At 38.1% G+C, this 25,839-nt stretch overlaps 1 protein-coding gene across 5 annotated transcripts in view; it reads left to right on the plus strand.

The window, feature by feature from the left end:
- Nucleotides 1–25,839, plus strand: part of OSBPL3 (oxysterol binding protein like 3) — an 85,685-nt gene that overhangs the window by 9,254 nt on the left and 50,592 nt on the right. For all 5 annotated transcript variants that reach the window (XM_068208622.1, XM_068208649.1, XM_068208640.1 and 2 more), the window contains exon 2: nucleotides 9,584–9,708. The gene's annotated coding sequence lies outside the window, so the exon portion shown is untranslated. The remainder of the gene's footprint in view (nucleotides 1–9,583; nucleotides 9,709–25,839) is intronic.

Below are 25,839 nucleotides of genomic sequence, written 5' to 3' on the forward strand. Positions count from 1 at the left end.
TTGTTGTACATTAATTTATTGATAAAATCATGTCTTATATTAGCCCAGCATAATGCACTTAAAGCTGAGAGGAGCAGTGGTATTCAGTAATGGAACTAGGAATGAAGGGCAGGGAAACAGGATTTTCTATTTTTGTCTTTAATATTAATGTACAAAACATAAATTCTTCTCTTTTGATTCTGATTTACTGACTGCTTTTTTATTTCCTTGTGGGTTTTTTTGGCCCTTGAAAATCATGAGGGTGTTTTGAGTAAATACAGCCAAGTCATCTTATGAAGCTGTTTTGCCCAGTCATTGAATACCACTGACACATTTACATGCAAAAATGCTTTGTGAAATGTAGGAGGAGTGCAAAAAAACCCTGCAAGGCATAGATGGGTTAGATTTGTGCTCGGATTGACTTTGAAGAAGGGAATTGTTCTAATCTCCTGCTTCCTCCTTGCATTGAGATTCTGAAGTGCTTGTTTCTCTGTGTCTGGGGACTGTAGTTGTCTTTGGAAAGGCAAGGACATGCAAAGCATTGACATCAAATCAAGAAGAAAATATGCGTGACTTTCATTGTCAGAATTAATGTAATTGAAGCCACCTATGACTGGTAGCCTAAACATAGATTCTAAAACATACCATTGATGCCTTCATCTGCCACTTAAAAAAATTATATTCCTTTAAAAACCCCATGAAGTCACACAAAAACTTTCCACAGAAGGAATAAATGTAAGTGGGTAAAGATGAAGTAATTTCTTTTTAATAATGGAAACCTAAGAGTATTAAGGCAAGGTCAGTTTTCAGCCCAGATTAAATCAGCAATAATAACATTGGCAAGTGATATATAAAGACTTCCTTGCTGAAGGAGGCTGTACTGGCACATAATACACCTGGAAGGGAGTTTGTGGATTCTCATGTTCAGTATTTGTTGCAGTCAATGCATTTGTATATTCCCGTTTGCAAAGTTCCCAAGCATCATCTTAAAGTAGTTAAAGCTTGTCTCGTTAACAAATTATTTCAAAGCTTATGTGTTTGGACTAAAATTTTATTCCAGGATTCTGGCTAAAAATACCCACAACCAGCTTCTATGTCCAGTTGGATAAAATTGGTATTTTCTCTCGATATTTATAGGAGCATTTGCACCTTTTGTAAAGCAGCTTTCACTCTGTGTGGGGGAGACTCTCTTTCCCCCAGTCAGTTTAGGAGACTTGCATTTAGATTTGAAGAGATGCAGGGAATCTTGTGATATAGCTGATTAGGTATGCTCATGGTACTCATTTCAGAACAGTATTATGCTGTCAATCTTCCTTGCATAAACTTACATATATCTCACCTGTGTCTTAGGTGCTATTTTTAAATTTTCTGACCAGATTAGATACTGGCAGTGCCTTTTTTTGATGCTTCCCTACACGGCTCTGTAGGAAATGCCTTAATTTATGTAATGGATAGCTCTTTTCTCTTTTCATACCTTCATTAATTTGGTAATGAGTCAATCAGACATGTATTCCATGCATGTGAGTGCCTTCCTCTCCTTGGTCACTTCCCACTGTCTCAGCAGAACTTGTGCTTGGCTTATTCCTTGGACCCTGACCTTGCCTCCAGGGCTGTTAAAATGCATTCCCTGACACTGCTTCTGTTCATGTGGCTCCTCTCACCTGGTGTCCTAGTTGTTCAGTGCATCAGATGTGCCTCCATACCTTTTGTCAGCAGCAATTTTTAGTACACACTTCAATTCCCTTGCCAGTAGTAGGACTATTAAATAAAACTAGCTCAAAGATAATTCTTGGCAACTTCTTCTGGTGATCCATGTCCAGCCTGATAATTTTTTTATTGTCTGTGGCCAGTCAGTCACTTTGCAATTCTTCTACCAAATAAGATCATTACCAACTTTTTTAAATGCAGCTGTTGAGTCCAGATGTGATCTAAGTTTTCTCCTGTCTGTTTTTAATTTTCTGTAAAAAGTTACTCTGTTACTATTGACTGCATGGTACTGTTTGTAGTAGAGCTGATGTCTTTTTACTTTTGTCCCCTCAGTTTCAACTCTAAAGACAGGTATTCTGTTTGTTGTCCTGCCATCAGAGAATATCTCCAGCTGGGGTTTTTTGTCTACTTTAGAAATATAGATTGTAGGTTTTAAATTATTTTATTGGCTCGAGGTGAAGTAGACACGAAAGCTTGAGAATACATCGGAGTTTTATTTGCCACTCTATGTACAATTTAATCTGATTTTTTTTTTTTTAAGAAATCTGTAGTGGTTTCATCTGTTTTTTTTTTTTTTTTTCCCCACACATGTCCAGGAAGATGTTACTTTTAATTTCATGCTGGTTTTCATAATTTCCAGGTCTGTTTCATAGTCAACATCCTATATTTATTTCGTTACTAAGAAATTTTCACTTCCAGGTTACTACTTCCCATAGTTGCTATGAAATGTTGAATAATTTAGTTTCTAATATCTTTTAAATCAAAATTTTTTTAAGCTATAACTTTTTTCCTGTACTTTAACATCTGAGGTGCAACTTCTTTAATCAACTTGTTCCCTGCCTTTTGGGAGCTGTGGTGAAATGCTTATCCAGTTGGGGCTATTTCATCTTTCAAGTTGTCTACTCCATGCTGCATCCCATGAGGCGTTTCCAGATTTGTTTATGCACATTTAAGGAAGCAGAAACTCAACATTTTCAGTTTAGAGAGACTGAACTCAATCCTGAACTCTACATGACTACTTAAACTTCATATGAGTCAGAAGTTAATATCTTCTAATGCCCAACTCACTGGGATATTTTTCATTCTAATAAAATAAAGTCTGTAGCAATGCTGGTTTCTTTGAATCTACTGCAGACTCTGAGCAAGGCTGTCCTTTTTAAGTGTGGTTGGTTTTGGTTTGGTGTTTTTTGTTTTATTTTTATTTTTACACAGATTCTGTAAGTTCTTTTGCAGTGGTGTGTTTGGGGTGTTTTTTTTTTTTAATCTATCGCAATATTAAGTGGTGTATATTTGAGCACCATCTACCTCTATGAGCTTTTTTTGAATAGCATGTGCATTTCGTTATGTTTTAGCCACTAAGATGCGGTTGTCCCTATGATATTTAATCTTGTATTTAATTCAGGTGCATTAGTTTTGTAGTGGAGACCTCTTTTTTGTAAGTACACAAATGCTTTAGAGTGTTTTATCTCGTCCTGCCTATTTACCTGGGCAGAATACTTGTCTGCCTGAACCCTGTTCTAATCTGTGCTAGGACTTTCAGCCCTTTATCAAACAATCAGAGATAAGACTCCTTCTTGGTCACATTCTTATTTTCCTTTACTTGTGCATCGAGGTTGGGTGTAGAGGTTGTCCCAACAACTCTCACTTGTCACTCTCATCTGTAACTCCCTCCTTGGGCGTGTCACCTCGTCCTTCACGGTCAGTGTCCTTGTCTCATAATTGAGAGTCCTTGAGCAGGAGAGTCCTGCTGAGTGACTCTGAAATGCTGTAATGTTCCACCCATCTTTCTCTCTGCTCATTATTTTAATGCCTCTTTATCAAGTCAGTTGAGATATAACTGGATCAATTGTTTGAAGTCGTGCCATAAAAATAATCTCTAGAGTCTGTCCCCCCTCCTTAAGTAACCTTGTACACCCAGATGGACTATAGCTTTGAATAAGCAGGGAAATACATAAAGAGCAAGGAAGAAGGGGAAAGCCAATATATGTGAAACTGTTCACTTAAATGTGACTTTTTTATATTTTATACACATTAAAAAAGCCTCATGTTGCATTTAAGTGAGTATAAATAATTAACTGAAAATTATTATATGTAATTTTCTTTCAGTCACAAATACAGTAGTAGCTGTTGCCAAGGTTTATCAGCAGCTACTGCTACAGCTCAGGCAAATTTGCAGGTCATCAGATGTACAGGAAAACATCTGGTAAATAAATAGATTCTGGAATTTGTTGACATCTTGACTGGTTGCATCTGTTTGATTTTTTTTTTTTTTTTTTCCAAGAAAATGTTTCTGAATAAACTTACTGTAGATTAGGTTGAATCTTCTGCAGGGTGGTATTTATTCTGGTGGATGTCATATATTTACTCTGATGGATCTTGTTGTTTTAACATAATTGCTTTTGAATTAATGCTTTTATGACAGTTTTGTGAATATTTAGGCCACAATTGTCCTGACCTGAGGCTGATAATGCTTTTTTTTTTTTTTTTTTTTTTTTTTTGGTGGCTTTTTTATATACACATGACTCTTAAGAGGGGAAGGAGTTACACTGTAGATGTTCCAATTTTGGAGAGGAGAGCAAAGTCTCTTCAGTATTAGGGATGATGAGGAAACAAATTACCCTTTTCTGGTATCTTTTCTCTCCTGCTAATCCCCAGATCCAGATTTAGAAGTATTGTGTGTCTGTCCACTGTAGCTGCATGCTTTCTTTCTGGTCTGATGCTGCAGTTGCGTTGGCTGATCTCCACTGTTCCTCCCTCCTTTCGTTCGCGTGGGTTTGTCGCTTTTTTTCTCAAAAGGCAGCATGTGGTATGTCCCTGCTCACTGTACCTCACATGGTGGTTTCAGATGTGGGGGGAGGCTGTTTGGTGCTCAGGGCTTGTGCAGCCCTGGCTGACAAGCTGCCTGCCCTGCCTCTGTCTGGTTGCTGCTGCCTGAGAGCAGAACAGCTCAGCTTGGAAGAGCCCCATGGAGTTCTGGGGCACTGAGCTCTGATTCATGGCAGCTAACACATAGCTGTAAGACTATATTTATCCATAGTACATGCGTGATGTTTTGTACACTTTGCAGGTTTTTTTAACCTTCATTTGTTCCAAATAGTCTGTTGTGGCCGGCAGAATTTTAAAATAAAAACGTGTTCTGTAAGAGTAACCAGATCTAGTATACAAAATGCCTCCAGTACTCATCCCTATTTTTGGTGCTATTTATCCACACTTTCATTTGTTACTTCAGAAAGAAGAATCTTAATGAGAATGAGTGTCATGATTCTGTGCTTTACCAGAAGTTGGTAAATGAAGCCTGCACCTGCACTGACAGTAGGGAGCCTTTCTGTTCTGGGGCAGCTCAGCTAGCAGTAGGACACAGATGTCCCAATGCAGAACAGAGTCATGGAGGCAACATGTCAGGAGGCTTGCTTCAAAACCTCTCTTAAACATCAAACAGACATAGTTCCTTTGACCTGTTCTATTCAGCCTGGTCTGCACCTCAGAAATGGTAGGTCAGAGGGCAGAAAATCAGTGACAATACTACCTTTGGTCTTGTTCAGTGTAGTAGGTCCTTCTTGGCAGCCCTCCAGGCGGTGTTTCTAAAGTGCTTGCACAGCTCTAACACAGGCAATCCTGGAATTTTACAGCTGAAGTGAAGGGCCAGATAATGTGGCATTTGGTGATTCATATGGTCTGGTAAATACTTTCTTTTCCATAAGTAACATTATTCTTCTTTTCCCCACTCAGTAAAGGAGAATGGAATGGATGAAACCAGAGAGAAAATAGTAAGATGGTCAGATGATGGTTTGAAGGGGAGAGAACAAAGTTTAGAGTTCTGGCCTGAGGGAAAGTGGGAAGACTTGTCATTGCAGTGGTTACTTTTAATTTAACTCCATGGACTGTAGAAAAACTGTGAGTGCTTTAATTACATAATGACCTCTAAAATGGAGGTGAACAGAAATGCTGAATTCGTAGAACATATTTCTAGCTGTCAGCCAAATTTTCTGAGTGAAACCCGTTATCAGCTTGGAGAGGGGAAAATGAAGCTTGCTATATGGAACTTTTCATTACATTTTTTGAGCTCCTTATTGGGTATTAGAAGGCAGAAGAGACAATTTGTTTCATGCCTTTATCAGAGTGCTGCAGTCTCAGCTGTTCCAGAAGATTTTGGACCCTCTCATGTAAATTGTGCCAATACAGTGGCTGCAGGGAAGGGACAGGCATGTATATGAGAGGAGCCTTGCTCCTCTTCCTGCCCCATGGTGCCCAGAGAGGTGGTACAGTAAGAAGTGTGTGGGCACCATAGCAGTTTGCTGGCAAAGACATCATCTTTGACTGGAAGCACAGGGCAAGCAAGATTTACAGCCTGCTAATAAAGCAGAAAATGTCTTAGTTTGAAAAGGTATGTGTGCTTCCATCACTTGCTGTAACTGGAACCAGAGTGGTGGAACAGGGAAACATTTGGTCTCCTGAAAAACAGGAGTTCTGAATGAGTGTTGGAGACTAATGTAATCATCTTAATGGCTTGCTTCCTGCTTCGCTGTGGTAACATGCCACTGTGTATGCCTGTGTGCTTTTTCTAATGAGATTTTTCCCTCCTTGAAAGTCAGAAAAGCTGAGGGGGAGCTATTAAATTCTGAAAGCTATATTTAGCTGGGAGCAATTAAAGCTAGCACTGTATAATGACACTTGAGACTAGCTTATCCATCAGGCAAACAGTAAAATTTTAATGTTTGGTTCCAATCAGGCTTAGCATTACTGTTAACTTTTGCTTACATTCATTAAATTAAGCATTTTAGAAGGTGTGTCTGGTGCAGGTTGTTTTGGAGAAGTTACTTGCTTTCTTACTGTTCCCACTTTGTTCCTACTTCCATTTTCAGTGTAAACTCCCACAGTCCCATGTTGCTTTTGAAAGAGGTGGTTCTGCTCTATCCTCCAGTCAGCAGATGCCTGGTTTGCTCTTTTTATCATCTTTATGCTTGCAGAATGTTGGTGTAGTGAAATGACTCTGCAAAATTTTGCTAAAAATTTGGCTTTTTCCCTCTTTAGTTATTAATGGAATTAATTTTCCACTCTGATTTCTCTCTGTAGTTATGTTATTACCAGATTTAGTAGAACTTGCTGTGGGGATAAATGGCAAACTTTGAGAGGGGAGAGAATTGGCTGGTTCCTCCCCAAGGGCCCGGTTCTGCTTGATGCAGACTTACACCAAATTGCAGTCTATTGCCAGACTGAGTCTTTGTTACACTCCTGGTAGGCTCTTCTGGAAACAGATAGAAATATGTAGTTTCCTTAGGACTAATACAGTACAAACCAGCTTAATTAATTGCTGTAGATTTGTTAAAAGGTCACTTATTGCATGTTCATTCTTTTTTTCCCTTGGGTACCAAATAATTAATTTTCTCCATTCTGCATTAAATGAGAATCCCTCTATGATGCTCATGTGATCTGTAGTCATCCACTGCGAGACATGTTTATTGCTCAGTTTGTCCTTCTATTCAGTGCATCAGGCTATAGAGTTTTCCTGGTCTAATATTCTTGAGTATGTCTGTGCAGCTATTGTATTTCACAGACACAGAAAAAGTTAAAAATCTATCAACAGTGCCGTTAAGCTGATCTGGATTTCCCAGATGATTTTAGAAATTGTGTACCTGTGTTGCATAATATTCAGAAACAAAATCTGTTGAGTGCTTCTTTATGCTCACTGATCAGAAGAGAACTCTTTGAGTACAGTGGTTTGGGGACCAAGGGGGAGAATGGAGCTTTTTTTGGACCAGCAAACTGTGGGGGAAATTTCATTTTGGAAGGAGGAAAACTTGATGTCTATGCAAAAATGTGGAAAGCTTGTGCAACAGCAAAGGCATCACTTGCCTTTATGGGGTGACTAAGTGGTTGATACAAGCCTTGGCTTCCTGAACTGCTGATGGCCTAAAGCGCCCAGTGAAGGATGCTTAGGCTGTGTCTCCTTATATCTGTCACTTTCCTTTAGGGTCCTTCTAGAACCCCTTAGGGTCCCTGTTACTTCAATATGATATGTAATATATCCTAGTATGTATGTATATATAAAATAATATGTAATATATCCTACTAACTAACATAGTTCTTTGTAATTTATGTCAGATCATTTTTTTCCTGTTTTTCTTACAGTGTTCACGTGAATAGCACAGAGAATTAAAGGCACACATTTTTCAGATCTAGCTTGTTGGAGTTTTTTTTTGAAGGCTTTTTATAAGGTTATTCTGTTGCCTTAACCATGAGAAGTTTTTAATATATGATTAGTTGGAAGTTTCAAATGTAAAACAGCTTAATTTTTGAGTTACTGGGAAAAATGCCAGCCATAGATTCAGGAAAGTCTGAGCAATAAAATCATAAAGCTGGTTCATCACTCAAATATGTTGTTATTTCAGCTGCTTCTGCCCACTGCATGTTCCTACAGGCTAAAAATGTCAATAGGCTCTTATATTAATAGCTATTTTAGAACTCTAATCTTAAAAGGCAGTACAATGAAAGAACCTTAGATTAATCGAAAATATCAAAGTTAACACATCAAGTGTTGGTTCTTACTCTAGTTTAAAAAACTTCCATCCTTAATACTTAGATGATTAAAAGTACACAAGTTCATGTACTGAATTATCCTAAAATTAAATCACAGATGTTTAAACTACAAAGCAGTGGCATTTTTAGGATTGATATAGAAGAAGCAAGAAATTGAGTGTAAATGTGAAATTAGGAGATATTAAATGTAGACAGCTGATAGAAGAAGGCAAAAGTATAGCTCAAAACTCTGAGTTGAAAACAGGGAAAAGAATTTCCTTTTTCCTTGGTAAATATGCTAAGACTGTAAGAATAATACTAAATAAGGGCAGTAATGTCAATTCAAGAAATGCAGAAGAATTTAATTTCATTACTGAATTAAAGCTGTAGTCTATGACAGCATGTAGAAGTAATAACTAAGAGTTAAATTGTAACAGTAATCTAAATTCAAATCTTATCACAAGTAGTTTGAAGGATTCTCTGTTTCTCATATTGATTTTGAAGAAAGATCAGGAAAGCCTCAGCATCACAGAACGCTTTACAATGTGCTAGTTTTTGTAAACAGTATGTGGTAGTCAGCCACTGGTTTGTCTGGGGCTGATTGATTGCAGACTTTTTGGAAAATTTATCATCAAGCTGATATGGGAACTGACTCGGGGCGATAGAAATTCAAATCTAATAATTGGAATGAAGGACCATGCAACCCATGAATATAAAGGCAGACTAAACCATTGTTCCATTTTAGCTCAAATGGAGCACATTAAACTTTGTCATAATTTCTTTTTGGTAGTGTTCACACTGTACAGAGAAGTCTTGCAGGCTGCTAAAACTGTAAAATTGGATGGTCTTCAAGAAAGTGCATTTGACTTAACATCAAAGCCCTGTGTTAGTTGCTTCAAAGCAATGGCTGAATAATGTCACAAGTTTGTCAAAGAGTAGTACCCCAGCCATCTATTTCTGTTCAGGATTCTTTTTTCTTGTTTTTGTGCTGACAAGTTGGTTGGGTGGGTTCCCCACAGCCTCTGTAGAGTTACACACTTGTGCAGAGTTCTGGATCTTTGGAGCAAGAAGGGTTTCTGTTACAAAATGCATTGCTCTCACAGTGCATTAGTAGACTAAAACTCAAGTTGCTTAGTTGTATGGGAGAATGTGGCTAACCTGAATTTTTAATGCGTATCTTTCAGAAAAAAAAAAATGTTCAGCTGTAGATGCTGTATTTCAGGGAAGTATTTTGGGAGAGGAGAATTCACAAAAATCAAGGCAGAAAAAAATTCAGATATTCATATATTGTACTTGTTACTTCCCTTGTGCTTCTCAGGTATGAAAGGACAATGCAGCAGGAAGTTTTATTTCTCATCTGATTTTTTGGTTTGTTTTTCAGATCCAACACAAGACTCATGTGAGCTTGCACATCTTGCCTAATGGAATAGCTCATACTTTCACTTGTACTTCTGTAAGAGAAGAGATTTGGATTCTTCCTGGTGGCAGTGATCCTACCCACTCACTGTAAGTCAGTCATCCTTCTCACAGCTGTGTTGCTGTCCTTCTAGGAAAGCAGAGGTTAAATTGGTGTGGAGCCTGTTTTAGCCTAGAGAGAGCATGATCAAAGAAGCTGTGTAAGAAGCTTCTTGGTATGAAGAATCACTCAGTCAGTGGAGAATGGGAGAGGTTTACAGGTTAGCTGAGAAGGGGCACAGTTCAGTCCCATTTTGGGATAAGACATGGTGCTTAATTAAATGTCTAGAAGAATAGAGAGAACAAGGTTGAGATTGTGTTATTAGTGACATTGAAAAACTTCTTGTCCTGCTGGTGGGTTTTTTTGCCTGAGTGTTCAGTAATTGTGAGATTTAGCATTGGGAGAAAATTCTGTCCTGAGTCATATTTCCAGTAATGGCACTTATGGCATTTTATCTTCTCTAATAATATGTAAATGTAGTCACAATGCATTCTGAATGCTTAACAATTTCTCTTTTGGTGTAGGAATGTAGATAATGTATTTGAACTTTCTGGCTAGCTGCTTGTGCTGCATTTCAACTTTTAGTGTTTGTATTTTTTTCTGCGTGTGTTTATAAATATATATATTCTTGTCCTTTTAAACCTGTAGGGACTAGATTAGTATTTTAGAGCACATAAGCTGGTTAGGATGTTTTAGGCTTTATATGCATATAATTTACATATTTGATTGCAGTTTTGGAAGGCTGAGTGTTCTGAACTTTGTAGTTCTTACAGTCCTGTGTATAAATTGATGTTTTTAAAGTCTGTCTTGATTGACTTACATGGATCTTATACTTGTAAACCCGAATAGAGCACTGCTGTTTGCAATAATTTCTTATTGTACTTGCATCTGTGTCTGTGTAGGCTTAATCATTGCTTTAAACTTGGTGAATTTTTAGGCTGAATCTTTGTTTCTCTTACGAGCATGTAAAAGTTGTCACTAGCTCCATGATGCCCAGTAGGAACTTGCTTTCCTCTGGAAAGCTGGAGATGAGTCATGAGAACTGAAGTATGTAGCAGGCACAAGGACTGAATCTTTGCTAGGTGTGACTGCTGTAAATCACATTAAAAACCACATATGTTTTCAGCTTCTCTAAATTAGAAGCTGTAAAGGTGTCAGTGGAGGAGAGCAAGGAGTGGAAAATACTTGGTTATTTCTGTTGGTAGGTACTGCCATACTGCTCCAATGGGAGGTGCCCAGTTACTGTAGGATCCTTTTACCTATGAAGATAGTGGAGTTTATCAACTCTATTACAAAAGAGCTCGCTGATAAAGTTGGGAAGTTTTATGTTTATGTAGCAAACCAAAGTTTTTTGATTGTCTAATGACTTTCAAAGCATTTCTGTACAAGGCAGAAATGAACACAGACCTGCCCCACCCCAGTGTGCAACATATGGCAATTTTATTTACAGAGGGGGTTCCTGTGGAACAGATACATTTGTGACTTCACATGGAGTCATGCAGGAAATCTGTGAAAAAGTCTGGTCAAGACCTTATCAGCTTGTCCTAATCTTTCTAGTGTTCACCATTGAAAGGCAACTTTGATAGCAAGGGTGGTAGACTTACAGGGATACAGAACTGACAGCATTTGGCCAGTTACAAAAAGGGAATTTTTCAGTGATCCTCTAACAGGGGCAGCAGAAGACTGAAATAAGAATTAGGATTTACCTTAATAGTAATACTTCCATTTTCATACTGATGCAGTACAGTCCTGTTGGTATATGTTCTCAGAATGCATTAATACTTTGTAACACCCTGTTTTTTTGAGATACACTAAATCACACATTAACACATAGAATAATTTCACTAAACAGCTCTGTATCTTTTGAAAAAGGAAAGAAGCAGTAGCTGGTGCTCAAAGTGAATTCACCTTTAAGTGGATATCTTAAATTCATTTTTACAGGCTTGAAAATTGAATCTATGGCTGTTACAGAAGCAACTTCCATATGTCACTGATCCTTTAGAAGAATTCTTTACTGCTCTTTTGAATGTAGGAAAATACAGTGAAAAAAGTGATCCTCAGTCCGCATACATTTTTTTAAAAGAAACTTAATGGAAATCTTGTGTATTCTGGTCTTTGTTGGTATTTTCTGTTAGTTTTGCCAACCTAAAATTCCAAGCTTAGTTCTTTGGTACAAAAATTATGTACATTGGCTATTTCATTTTATCTTACTTGTGAAAGGTATTTAATTTTACTTTTTAAGCTGAATATTAGCAGCTCAGTGCTGTCTGCTGGTTCTTTACTAATAGGGTTATATGGAAATTTGTTCATACAGAACAAAATTCTGTGTTAAAATATGTCATTTGGTACTTCCTCTGAAGGAAAAAGAGGCTAAATCTTCGCATGCATATGCTTGTGAATGAAAAAATAACGAATGTACAACCCTAGCTTTTGTGTACAGGCTCGTGACTATAAATTTAAGCCACTTCGCTCAGATGTGTTTCTTTTTGAATTAGCTATGCAATATTTGTACTAACTTGTCCGGAGAATAGTAGCGTCGGTAAACCCTCTGAAAAAAAAAAAAAGTGAAGAAGGGAAGGAAAAGACTGTTTGTTAACTTCTTGCCTTACTAGTTGCTATTGAAACAAATTCATTTTGTTACTTTTTAAGACCAAAACAGTTACATCTGAGTATCATCTCTAGTTGGGAGGGGTGAATAAGCAGGTTACCAACCTCATGGAAGCATAATTTGTATATTTTCATTTTAGCCATAGATATTTTGATCTAAAACAGAAAACACCTGCTTAGACAGAGGAACTGTTTGAAACAACCAGACTGCTGATTTGATGTGATCTCAGAATCAAGTCATTTTTAGGACTTGTTTCAGTAGAAAATAAGTATGAAATTACGAGAAAGTAGATGAAATATACATCACAGTTTCATTAATACAGCAGGATATTATTTATCATTTAAACGCATCTCTTGGGGCAAATTGTTGCTTGTAAATGCCGAATGTGTCAGGCTGATGTTTGGCTTGAGGTGGTGTGACAAGTTTGTGAACTCCTCAGCCCTGTGGTGCCAAGGTGACAGACGATTCTCCCTGGATTAAAGGCAGAGTATGCCACACACATGAAAATTCAGGTCTTTTTTCTGCTTCCTACTTTGGCAGTGACTATGAACTTCAAGTGCTTAAATAGCAAATTAGCATAGCCAAAAGTAACTTAGGAGATCATGAGTCTTGTCTCCTGTTATGGAAACCTTAGATTCCTTAAGCTTAAATGCAGAGAAAAGTAGCCAAAAGTAACTTAGGAGATCATGAGTCTTGTCTCCTGTTATGGAAACCTTAGATTCCTTAAGCTTAAATGCAGAGAAAAGTAGCCAAAAGTAACTTAGGAGATCATGAGTCTTGTCTCCTGCTATGGAAACCTTAGATTCCTTAAGCTTAAATGCAGAGAAAAGTAGCAACTACTGTGTGTCTGGTTGTTCCAGAGACAATCAGCTGGGTCACCCTTCCCGTTTTAGCAATGGGAACAAATTGCCTTCTTACTGACGTTACTGTGAGGATTTTATGAAGTGAGATTCTGCATTTTGCTTACAGAAAGTGATACAGATAGTCCATGTTCTTACCAGTGAAAATGTTTTCATCTCACCCTCACTGAGCAGAGGCATACACTTTTCATGAACTCAATCCGTTGATCTACACAATTTTTTTTTTGCTTGGAGAAGCCAAAAGAACTTGCCTCATCTTTTAAGAGTAGCTCTAAGAGACCATCTCTGTCTTCCAGTATATGCTTGAACACATGCTTCTGCCAGCCTTATCTTTTTGAAAAAAGATGGGGTAATTTTTTCCTTTGCTTATGTAGACTCTGGTAATTTATTTGTCCACCAGCTGAAAAATAGAAATAAGCCACAGATAGATCAGAAGGCAGAAGATTTGTCATGTTTCAAAGGTGCCCTTAGAAATTAATTATGATCAACAGCTGTATAGTTGTATGGCTTCAGAGCCCTTCTTTCCAATTGTGCCACAGCAAAGGTTTTGTGTGCAAGTGAAATGCAGGAGAGTGGAAGAGAAGGTTGCAGTTGTTGGTGGGCTCCTCTAGTGGGGTGATGAGGATGTGAGACTGAATCCCCAATCCTGCTATGGGTAATAGTGAATGAGGGATGGCTTTGGCCTCTAGTCACTGTTGCTTATTCACTGATTCCTAATTTATATGCCTTATACTCACATTTGCTCCAGAGAAAAGGTCATATTCTTGTTTTAATTCATAAGGTAGGTTCTCATAGCACCAGGTACTTGAAGTCAAAATGAAAATGACATTAGTTCTTTAGGCTGGAAAAAGCTTCATATTAAGCAGAAAAATATTATGATTATTGAAGTAGCTACTTCTCAAGGAGAAATAAAATTTAAAGACTGAGTAAAATGTTAACAGTATAATTTTTTTGAGCTACATGTATAAGGCTGAGTGGCTTCTTCAATTTCAGTCTGTGGCTTCTGTTACATTAATGTGTTTTAATCTTATTTCATCCTTGTGTGCTTGCCCAAGAATGTAATGTCGTAGATTTTTTTGTTGCACTTCTTATCAAACCATATATGAGGGATGAAAAATGGTCAAACGTGATGAAGTGTAATTATCAATAGTAACGAATAAACAAAGATGTTTTTATGAAGATGTAAAATTTGCAATATTTGTTTAATTAGTTTTTTCAACTTACCCAACTTTATGCATCTCACTCACAAAATGTCTGTTGTGGAGACATGTGCTTTTTAGTGACCAAACCATAGCAAGAACTTTTCAGAATAGAAGTACATTCTCACATCAACTTATGTTTCAAGAACATTAATACTCTGAGAGAAAACCAGGAAAGGTGTTACCTGATAGGGAGTAAAACACACTGTCTGGTAACTTGGAGACAAAGTAGTGAGCATCAGACTAATTTTGAAAATAAATTGATGATAAAATGATGATGATAAAATAAAATTATGAAAAAGCTTTAAGAAGCCTTCAGTGCAGCGTGTTTTACTGTGACTTTCCCTGCTCTTCCCTTCAGAGAAGTCCAGGTGACTTCTCTGGCTTCAGATCTGGAGGAGACCTGGTCTCTGCTGCTGTATTTTTGGAGGGTAGCAAGTTATTAAAGAAAAGGAGAAGTTTTTGATCTAAGACCAGCTTTCATATGATGCTTTACCTTGAAAAGTAGCAAAAATTATATTTTTTTTCCCCCTTAAGTTCTGCCCATAGTAGGTTTGTCCCTTGGAGTTTTTTACTTCCAGTGCTTAAATATCTGAACAATTTGACTGTCCACAGGTGTGCTTGAATGTATTTCAAGCTGTACTTTATTTTAAATAGCAGGAATTATGCTTTTGGAAAAACCAAAGGAACTCAAGTTATTATTTTACTTTAGAAGTCTAAAGGATTCATCAAAATGTTGGCACTAGTCTTTATGTAGCACAGCATTTCTTTGGAACTTCTAACAAGCTGTCAAATGCTCCAAAAAGAAACAATTTTAATTCCTGGGGACACTAAAGTTAGGTAAAAGGTAGAAACTCTCAGCTGCTTTAATGGTCCAGAGGCAGCAATACTCACTGTGGTGACAGTGAAAAAGCTGTTTCTGGTTGAGGGACATCAATAGAGTTTGGCGTTGGTCATAACAAGGACAAGGAGGACTGGAGAATGGCGCTGTCCCTTTGTGTGTGACTTTTTTTTATGACGATTTTATTGGGCCACAACTCTTTGCTTCTAAAGATTTCGACTGTTAATGTTGTTTTTAACACATTGTAATGAGTCACATGCCACTCCCTGCCTGCTTTTGGGTTTGCCACCACTGGACAAGATCATAGTAACAGGTGGTTAGCAAAGTAAAACTACCCTAAGAAAAGCTAGTTTATAGTTTTACCCTTAATACTATTCAGCATCTGGCCAGCAGCTTTTGAGGGAAAACATTTGTTTCAGGAGAAATAGGAAAAGCATTCATTGTTTAGTTCAAGCTTTGGGACTCGGAAGGAAATTGGATTTTCCACTTTATGGAATGAGACAGGCTGCAAAATCTAGAACTTACAAGTTCAATGGATTTTGATTTGTCATGAGGGTAGTATAAAATAAACATTTTCTATGCCTGTAGTTGGCTGTTTGCTCTATCTTACACAAATTATAGTTTGTACTTCACCGTTAACATTTTTACATGTTTATGTTTTGAGCTAGAATTGTCTGGTTTTTGTTTGCTGGATTGCCTTTCTTCCTCATTTTGTTGTTTTGTGGTTTTTTTGGTGCCATATAGCTATTGAGGAAATCCAAAAGAAGCCACTAATTAAGAGGTGGTTCTAGCTAAGTGACAGCTGTTAAAGGCATGATTCAGCATCTCCTGCTGCAACTAGCTTCCCCTGCCAGTTGTGAAATCTCAGTCTATCCTGTATTTGCAAAATCCTTGGTAAAGAAGTGCAGGTAACCAGGGTGCAGGGACTGCCACAATGGCTGTGTGGTGGGTTGACACCAGGTGCCCACCTAATCCACCCTGTCACTCCCCTCAGCTGGATGGGGCAGAGAAAATATAATGAAAGGCTCATGGGTCATGATAAGGACATAGAGAGATCACTCAGCAATCGCTGTCATGGGCAAAGCAGTCTTGACTGAGGGAAATCAATGTAATTTAATGCCTGTCAAATACGGGATCATGAGAAAGAAACCCAAATCTTAAAACACCTTCCCTTCACCCCTCCCTTCTTTCTGGGCTCAACCTCCAAATCTACTTCCTTCCTCCCAGTGAACAGGGAGTGGGGAATGAGGTGAGGGCTGTAGTCACATCACCACACATTGTCTCAGCTGCTCTTTTCTCCTGGGGGAAGGACTCCTCAGTCTCTTGCCCTGCTCCAGTGTGGGGTTCCTCTGGTGGGAGACACTCCTCCATGAATTCCTCCTTTCCATGCGCTGTAGTTCATCCTCAGCTGCTCCAGCGTGCGTCCCCAGTGGAGTCACAGGACTTGTGGAATACTTCTGAAGAGGGATTTTGGATTTAAGCTGGGGGCCCTTTTAATAGTGTCTTGTAAGAAATAAGGAACCACTACTACCATCTTTTGCCTGGATGGCTGGCTCTGTGTGGGATGCTCCAGCTGTGCTGTACAGGCTATTCACTGAAGATTTGGACTCAGCGATCCTTGTGGATCCCTTCCAACTCAGCGTATTCTGTGATTCAGTTGTCACCTGTGGGAAGATAAATTCATGGGTTTTTTTCAGTTACATAACCATGAATCGCGTTTCATTTAACTTATAGCCCAGAAATCTGATGGTAATGCACGCAATATGCTGCATCCATTTAAAACACAAAGGCATTGTCACAGAAAAAATAAATGTGTGTATTAAGACTTGATTAAAAAGGGTTCATGAACAAGGTGCTAATATCACTTCAGATGCATATATAGAAAACATTAATATCAATATGCCTATACTTTGCATAGGTATTGGAAATGAAACAGTTTTATGACCATCAAGAATGATGGGGTTTGCCATGGAAAGTGCAGCAGAATTCTTAGCCTGATGGAGGGAACAGAGCTGATGAAGGTGTATTTGGTAGAGAGGAAGGCTGCAGTCCCCCTGAGTGTCTACCTGAGGCAGATGGCAGGCTGATTGATCTGAGGACAGGGGCCAGCTCAGAAGGCCCAGCCATGCAGGTGCTGAGTGAAATGTCCAGATCTGCAGTGAGTCAGAGCTCAGGGGCTTCTGCCTTTGCTTCCAAATGTGCTGCCATGAGTCTGGTGTAATCTAATAGGCAGTGACCTTTAATTGCCTTTTGGCATCAAGCTGCTACTGCCATAAATGACGATTAGTAAAATTCCTCTCATTAGACAGCAGTGAACAAGGGTTAACATGATAGAAAGTTCAGGGTAAGGAAGATGTATTTTCCTTTATAAAGAATATTATATTGCTATCACAAAAGCATCCATATGACTGCATATGTTTGAATTTTAGAGTATTATGAAATGATTGTGAAAAATGGTATTGTTGCTACTTACTTACGTTAGCAGTTGCAAATAAGTTCTGGTTCAGTATGTTAAAAGGAAGATCAAATGGAAGACTGTTCAGTGGTTTTGGAAAAATTGTGGCAACTCAGTTTGAACTGTTTGCTTTCACCTGATTTATTTGATTTGCTACCTGTGAAATACCCTGTTTCTGTCCCTGGGCCCATGAAGGCTCATTAATGTTATTGGAATAATGTCTCTCTGCTTGCTCAGCTGAAGAAAAATCAGGCCTGCAGCATCCCTGAAAGTGGTTCTGAATTTAAAAACCAGTGGTTGTTTATGTACAAAATGTTAATTGTCACTCTGCTCTCTTCAGACATAATTAATGTGTGACTTAATTTAGATATGTTAACTGAGAATCATTGTGTTCACAGGGGAAGTAATGCATTTGTCACATGTATTTACTTTCTCATGCTTAATGCATAACATCCAGCTTGACAATTCCTGCACTTGTTGGTGAGTTTAAGCTCCTTAGATTTACTGTGTAAGGTGGTTAAGCTGCTGGTTTTAACTTCCAAATGCCTAATGCTTTTTCCATGTCCTCACCTAGCTCCAGGAAAGTATCCCTGGCATGGGCAATGGGGCAGGGAAGAAGACAGAGAAATTGAGCTGTTCAGACTGGTAAAAGGAAATGTGAACTCTGAGCAATTAGTGAAGTTCCCAGGCAAAATTAATATCAAGTCAGATTCCTGCGCACAAGGCAGCAGCTTTTATTGGAAGCTTTAATTATTTTAAAACACCGTATGCTAGATTTGTATAGACAATCTGTAAGAACAAATAACAGACTTTTCAACTTAGTTGCTGAATGCCATGGGGAGTAGAAGCAAATTTACATTCCAATTTTGGGAATAATACTGAAATTTTGTATAGTTTGGCAGTTGGTAATAGGTCAAAATTTATATTTCTGGGAATGCTGTCATTTATGTGAAAGAAAAATGTGAGGTGTGAAAGCTTTTACTGCAGGTTTGGGTCTAAATGAACTTCACCTTGGGGTGGCTGTTTTAGGAAGCACAAAGATGCAATAAGCTTTCACTGGATGCTGTTCAGAGCCTGGCATGTGACTACCATTTGTCCCATTTTCCAAGTCCTTTCTCAAAAACCTAATGTGCTAAAAGGAGAAAAACATAAGGAGAGGGATCAGAGTCTTTTTCTCTGAGTAATTCAATAACTTGTTTGTACTCAACACAAATATGAATTATTTACACTTTTATGTATGCACTTCAAAAATGAATTGTCGTGTGACTCTAGTAGTATTTCAATTCAATTGGCCAAAATGACCAGCTGGAATAGAGCACCAAGTCCCCAAGAAATGTTTTGTATCGTACTGTATTTTCTTTCACCTTTTAAAAGTGCAATACCCATTCAACATGGTAAGCAATCTATTCCCAAAATCATCTCTTGTGATGCTGGAGAGTAGCAGGAGATCCTGCATGTTTTGTCACTGTGTTTTACAGTTTAATAGTGACTTTAAGCAGTGATCATCCTCTCTGTGATCTGCCTAACTGGTATTGTAAAGTCACTCTAGAGAACAATTTTTTGCTCTCTCACCATATGGGAAGAGTTTCAACAGCACCTCTTTCATTATTCTCACTGTTAGTGTGAGTGTCCTACTCTGGAAGATGATTATAATGAGGGATATCATGGGGCTGGTGAGCAGTCAGGTGAGTCAACAGGTTAGAGAAGAGTCTGAAATAGGAGCTGGGGCACTGCCAGCTCCCGTGGTCACCTTGTTTGTTTGCAGCAAGAACAGACAGTGGACTAATTTTCTTATTTCTTGAGTACAGAAGAGAAGACTGCCAAACTTCAAATGCTGATAATGTAACTTCTGCAAATGTCATACTTCCAACTGCCATTGGTAATGCCCAGATTTATTTTTAATGTGATGCTGCATGTAAATCCTTCTTATTTTGGTGTAACAACACTAAAGATTTTTGGAGTTTTTTGACACATTTTATGATGTGATCTCAAAAGCAGTATAAAAGGTTAGGAGAAATAATTGGGTGCATTTTTATACAGAAATCTTAGGGGGCTTTTACCTAAATTACCATTAACTGTAAATTTTTTTCATGTTTCTCCTCCAGCTCCTCACTTTCTACATACATTTAATTTTTCTACCTTTTCACAATTAAACACGTAGAAGAAAATAATGGAATTCAGTTCAATGGTTCTGTTTTGTATATAATATAATAAAATACTGCCTGTATTGCACAGGTGTATTTTTTTCTACGAGACAGTGTGAGTTGTGACAATGCTTTAATGTCTGCAAATGTCATGTTTTCCAGTCAAGGCTGGATGAAAACTTTGTGCATAGAGTTTCAATATTGAACAGCCTTTAAGAAGACATTTTTATGTCAGAAGTTTAACTTTATGTCCTGAACTTTGTAAAGGTGCTTTCCTCCTTTATAAATTCTATATTTTATATTGTTAGAAATACTTGAATATGTTTCTTAAACCTTTAATAATAAAAGTGTCGTTTGGTGGCAAAATTGTAAAAAACACATTCAATTAAAGATTAATATTAGTAAAAGTTTGGAAAAAAATACATTTTTATTAAAAAACCTTTTAGTGTCTTCCTCCAAGAAATTGCTTTTTTCTACTTTCCTTTCCAGAAATTCATCAAGAGAGTCACATGAAATGGCTTGTTAAGTATTGTCAGAGCTCACTTTATGCACTATCCATAATTAACCACAGCTTTGATTTGTTTTTGTGTTGCAAGTCCTGATGGTCTAGCAAAGCCAGTGCCATATGTCAGCAGTCTAAAAACTAACACAAAACTGATGAAGGATTGGAAGGAGAGTAGAGAGAGAGCAGGCAAAGACTCTTTTAATATTCAGCTGTTTAAGGGGAATCTATATCACTTCTGTTTATTGCTGTTTTTATAGCTTATCATTAAAATCCAGCTTAGTTAGTTGCTGTTCAAGTATAACCGACCTCAAGAATGCTATGAAGCAACCAAAATGTTGGACTGTACACATTACAAAACCCTTCATGCTGTTGTCTGAAATCTCTATGGCCTGCTTGCAGTGACTGGAGCTGAATTAAAAATGATATACTACTTAGCAATAAAAAAATATGGATAGTTTAGTTGTGTTCCCGTCCTGCCTCAAAGATGATGTCATTGTACCACCTTTTCACTGAGCTCAAATAAATTTCTGTGTAAATTATTCATTCTCTCAAATTGCTGAGGCATCCTAATTAAAACCTTCCATCTTTTAAACCTCTAAAAATACTTGAGAATGAGAGCATAGCTGAAGCTTTTTTTAATCATGGGGCATTTCATTTGTTTTTAATTAAATTCAAATAGATAGCTGCTAGCTTGCACTAACCTGAATCTAAAAGTAAAATTAGGGACAGAATTGTCTGGATCAATTGAAAATAACACTGCTTCCACTTTCTTGGCCACCAGCTGGTGATGACCATCCCAAAGCAAAGTGTGTGAACTACTTGCTGTGAGAAAAATTGTGCTCTACTGAAGTGGATTAGGAGGGCTGTGATTTTTTTTTTAATTTATTTGTTTGTTTTTTGGCAGGGAAGCTACTGATCTCTAGGAAAGGACAGTAACAAATTGCTTGGGAGCAAGAATTTATTTTATTCCTTTGGCTGATTTGAAAATTAATATGAATTTGAGCTCTAACTTTTCAATGGAGGCACTTTGAGCTGCTACTGAGACCCATAAGAGTTTTCAGCAGCTTTATATTAACCCAAAGCTCTATTGCTGGAGGCAGGCCATATTTTTACACTGGGATGTCATATTGTAGTAGACTTGTATAAACAAACTTACTGCATTAAAACTCTTTGTGTCTTCCTTGTTCTGGCTGTCTGTAATAGTTACATTACTCTTTTTTTTTTTTTTTTGGCTAATATCTGAACTTGCTTTTAGATTTTGTACCCTTGTAGCTAGGCAGAGGCAGGGCAAGATCTGACATGAAGTCACTCACTCTGAGATGGACCTTCTGATCTTGCCAAATATAGGTTTGCAACTTCATGTTTAGTTTCTTCCCTCTTCATGGGCAGAAGTTCCTTTACCCTCTCTATCCAAGTTGAGCCTTTGTGGTAACCCTAGTTGGATTTGTCTTCCCCTCCAGCATTTCAGAACTTGAGGACAGGGTGGTGGGATTGTATCATTTGAGGTGGGGAGATGATCGCTTTTCTGGTTCTTTCCTGTTCAAGATCTGCCCTGTTAACCAGTCAGGGACCCCTGCATCTTTTTTTGTCTGGCCCAGCTGTTGTGATTGATACTTTCTCATTGCTTATTAATTAGGCAAAACATTGCATGTAGTAATTCAGATTTATAGCTTGGATTCCCACATCTCTCATCTCTCAGCTTCATGGTCCCTTTCAGTTCATCTCTTCCCTATGCCGTGAAGATAATGTTGCAGAAAACTTGATCCTTGGAACCACTTTCCTGGTTCCCATTGTCAAGGTGTTCATTACAAGCATAAATATGAATGGATTTAATACCCGATGTGATGCACAATCTTCCAAGAGTGTGGTTCTGGCATCTGGGACTCATGGTTCCTTTCATCTGCAGACATGTATGTGGGTGACATGTGTTTCCAGGCAAAAGGACAGCTGCAGGCATCCTACTGCCTGTCCTGGAGGAGCTCCTGCTAAAGCCTTAACAGTTTTAATTTGTACTCAAAATGAACACATTTCTGTGAGAGGTGTAGATTAGATATTCAGAAGTTCTTTACTGTGAGGGTGGCGAGGCACTGGTTCAGGTTGCTCTGAGAAACCATGTGTTCCAACCCTGGCAGTGTTCAATGCCAGGTTAGATGAAGCATGAGCAACCTGGTCTAGTGGAAGATGTCCCTGCCCATGGCAGGGGGATTGGAACTGGGTGATCTTTAAGGTCTCTTTGAACCTAAGCCATTTGATGATTCTGTGGTTCTCTGTATACCTTTTTTTCCTTCATTCTGGTTTTTGGTTTGTTTCTTTTTTTTTTTTTTTATTTGAAAACTTGGAATTAGCAAACTCCTACCTTTTGGCATTAATAATAAAATTATTTAGCACTTGTAGTGCTAATAGTTCTCAGGATACTTTATATGTTATTATTTCCTACAATGCATTTCTAAAGTGTTGATGTTTGTTTGCACATTGTGTGTTTAGAAAATGGTATTAAGAATTTAGTGGCCTCTCATCTAAGGTAGTAAGACAGAGTTAACACTGATCTGCTAACAACTACCTGCCCTTGTTCCAAACACCACATACCTCTTCTGTGGTTTCAAGCTCTCTTAATATGAAAGGCCCTCTGTAAAACAAACAAAAAAAAATTCATAATATTTAATAGAAAGCTGTAGTGCTATGTATATGAATGCTAATGTTGTAAAGTACACTGAAAAAGGCAGTGGACTTAGCGACAGAAGCCTCTAAAGATACATTAAGTCGGTTGAGAAGAAATACAAGATTTTTGTAGCTCATCATCATTGCACTTTATAAAATGCATAAACAAATTTCTATGCATCCTAGGAAGAACTGAATCTTGTTACCACAGTTACTAAAGTTAAAAAGATTTAATTTTGAGGTAATAGGCCTGCTTACAAAAGAAAAATATTAAACATTCTCAAAGGGAAATGCTGGTTCTTTTGTACCTTTTTTCTTTTAGCAATTAGTGATATATAGGGCAAATGACAATTCCCATGTATCACAGAAAAACAGGTTTCTGAGTGGGGGAATCAAAATTTTTGTTTGGTGGTTCATTTGGTGGTTTTTTGTTTGATGTTTTTTATGGTTTGGTTTGTGAAAGGTAAAACAGCACATCAAAGAGGACAAAGCAGGTTTGCTGGATCCTGCCACTCTGTAATAAACGTCTAGCTCTCCTGCATGAGATAAAGGATATGTACTGTGTTTGCTGGTCGTAGCACCCTCAGGATATTTTCCTTCAGACTTTGGTGATGATCATGCATTGGCCACCAAAACTCTTCCAGTATTTCTCTTTCCTGTTCTACTTGAAACCAGCGTTTCAAGACTGGGTTTGTGTTTCTTTTGCCATAGTTAAACCAATAAATGTTAGCTGATTTAATAAAATATATTGTTTCATGTTGGCCTTGTTGGATTTATACATCTTACAGCATTATGCAGTTCATCAGGTCACACAGAGCCAGTCTTATTCTAAGTTACACCGATGCCTTCAACGATTTGACAGAAAAGTGGTGTCTTTTGCTTGATGTGCAGGCAGTTCTGTCTTAAGATCTTGATCTACTACATTCTGGCAGACTGACATATATTTCCAGAGCTAACATTGTGCCTATCAAAACTGAATCTGGGACAACAAACAGTGTGTATTTCAGTAACACTTTAGCAATAATTACTGCAATTTTGAAAAGGAATAAGCCTCAGGGCACAGTGAAATATCTTTGTTTTAGTGAACAAAGCAAAGCTTTAAGTAGTAAGAGCAGAAAAATGAGAGACAACCAAGCTCCTGCCAAATGTTTCCCACTCAGGGATGTTAGCACTAAGAGACGGGCTTTTCCAAGGTTTTAGTACAGGCTGTAAAGTGATACCATGTGCCTGTTCTTTTCCTTATTGAAAATGCTAATGAGCTTGTCTCTCTCTCTTCTATTGCCTGATCATTTTTTGTAAGGTTTTCTCTAGCTGAGCAGCAGTTCAGTGCAAGCAGACCTGCTCCTCATGTGTTGTTTGAGCAGAGGGAGAACGGTCTACTTCCCTAGCACTGCTGTGTGCAGTGTACCTGCTCCCTGCCTAGGGCTTGATCCCAGCTCGGGAGCTGTTGTTTTGTGCTCCAGCCTCTTGGCAGGGAGACTGTGGACCCCTCTTTTAGCGGGTCACAACTTGTTTCTGGTGGTCCCCCAGCTTTTGGCCGATTGGTCAAGTGTGAGCCATGCCAAGAGCTGGAAGGGGCGTGTGCAGCTCCCTCAGTCACGCTGGAGAGCCCTGAGCTGCCAAGCAAGCCCTAGGCAAGACTCTTGCTGAAAGGGGCAGGGAGAGAAGGAGAACGTTAATTATTTAGTAAGAGTGACTGCGAGCTAGGTTAGACCTCTTAGTTATGATTCTCAACTGTGATTGGAAGTTGGGTGGAAAAGGTAGTAGGACAGCTGACTAATTACTGTAAAAATACTGCCATTACAGTGTGTATTTTCTGTATCACCCATCATCGAGACAATATATGCCATTACAGCGTGTATTTTCTGTATCACCCGTCATCGAGACTTTTAACATGTCTATCTAGTTTATATACCCAGTAAGTTTGGGTTTTTGGTACAAGTGCAATCTATCATAGATCTCCTGGGGGGATGGAAACAGTGTCAAGAGTATGCATTTAAAATTAATCATGTCATGTGCAGTATTATAGTCAGTTTCTGTGGCAGATGTGAGGAAAAGGTGGTATTTTTATATGTGCTCATATTTCAGGATGCTGAATGACCTGTTTCTAAATTTACATTAGATTTTTTTAATGTAAGGATTGAATTATCTTGGATATCTATATCTTGGATATCAATAATGTAAGGATTGAATTTTTAGTGTAACAACAAATATTTGCTTTGCTTCTGGAAAGTCTAACTAGACTTGACATGGAAGCATGTTCTTTGATGTCTTTCTTGGGATGTATTCTACTGGATTGTTTCTGGGGTTTTATTTTGTGGTTTGTTTTCTGTTTCTGTGGTTTTGGGGGCTTTTTGCTTTCTGTGCACTGGAACATACAGGATTTTCTTCCATCAACTGATGAACATTATACATGATAGACAATCTCTTCTTAAATGCAGTATGGTTGTTGTTTGTCTAGCTTTTCCCCTTTTCCTCTCTGTCTGTCTCTCTTGATTAGACAGTTAGGAGAGTTTTCTTTGAACTAAATTTTCCTCTTTTAGGTCACTGACAAAGCATGATTAAATTGCTACAAAAGCCTCCTTAAGGAGACTGGTTAGATGGAACTCTTTCTTTGCATCAAAGACTGCTTCCAAGTAGCATTTTTTCATGCCTGATGGAAACATCTGCTCAAGAGAAGTTGTGATTTGGGTGAGCACTTATCTGATGGAAGGCAGTTTTGAAATGCTTCCTGTATTGCTAGTCTCCCTAAGCTGTTTGAACCTTTGCTTTCAACCTTTCTTGCTCTGCTATCAGTAAGAGGTGTTTTAAACTGCTTTATGTTTGTTTCTGCAAGTTTTCTTTAGTAAAGAGAATAGCTAGTAACAGAACCGGATTTCTGTGCTTTGACCTTCAGCAGTGTGAATCTTAC

This window comes from Anomalospiza imberbis, chromosome 1 (genome assembly GCF_031753505.1).
Source record: "Anomalospiza imberbis isolate Cuckoo-Finch-1a 21T00152 chromosome 1, ASM3175350v1, whole genome shotgun sequence".
NCBI classification, from domain to species: domain Eukaryota; kingdom Metazoa; phylum Chordata; class Aves; order Passeriformes; family Viduidae; genus Anomalospiza; species Anomalospiza imberbis.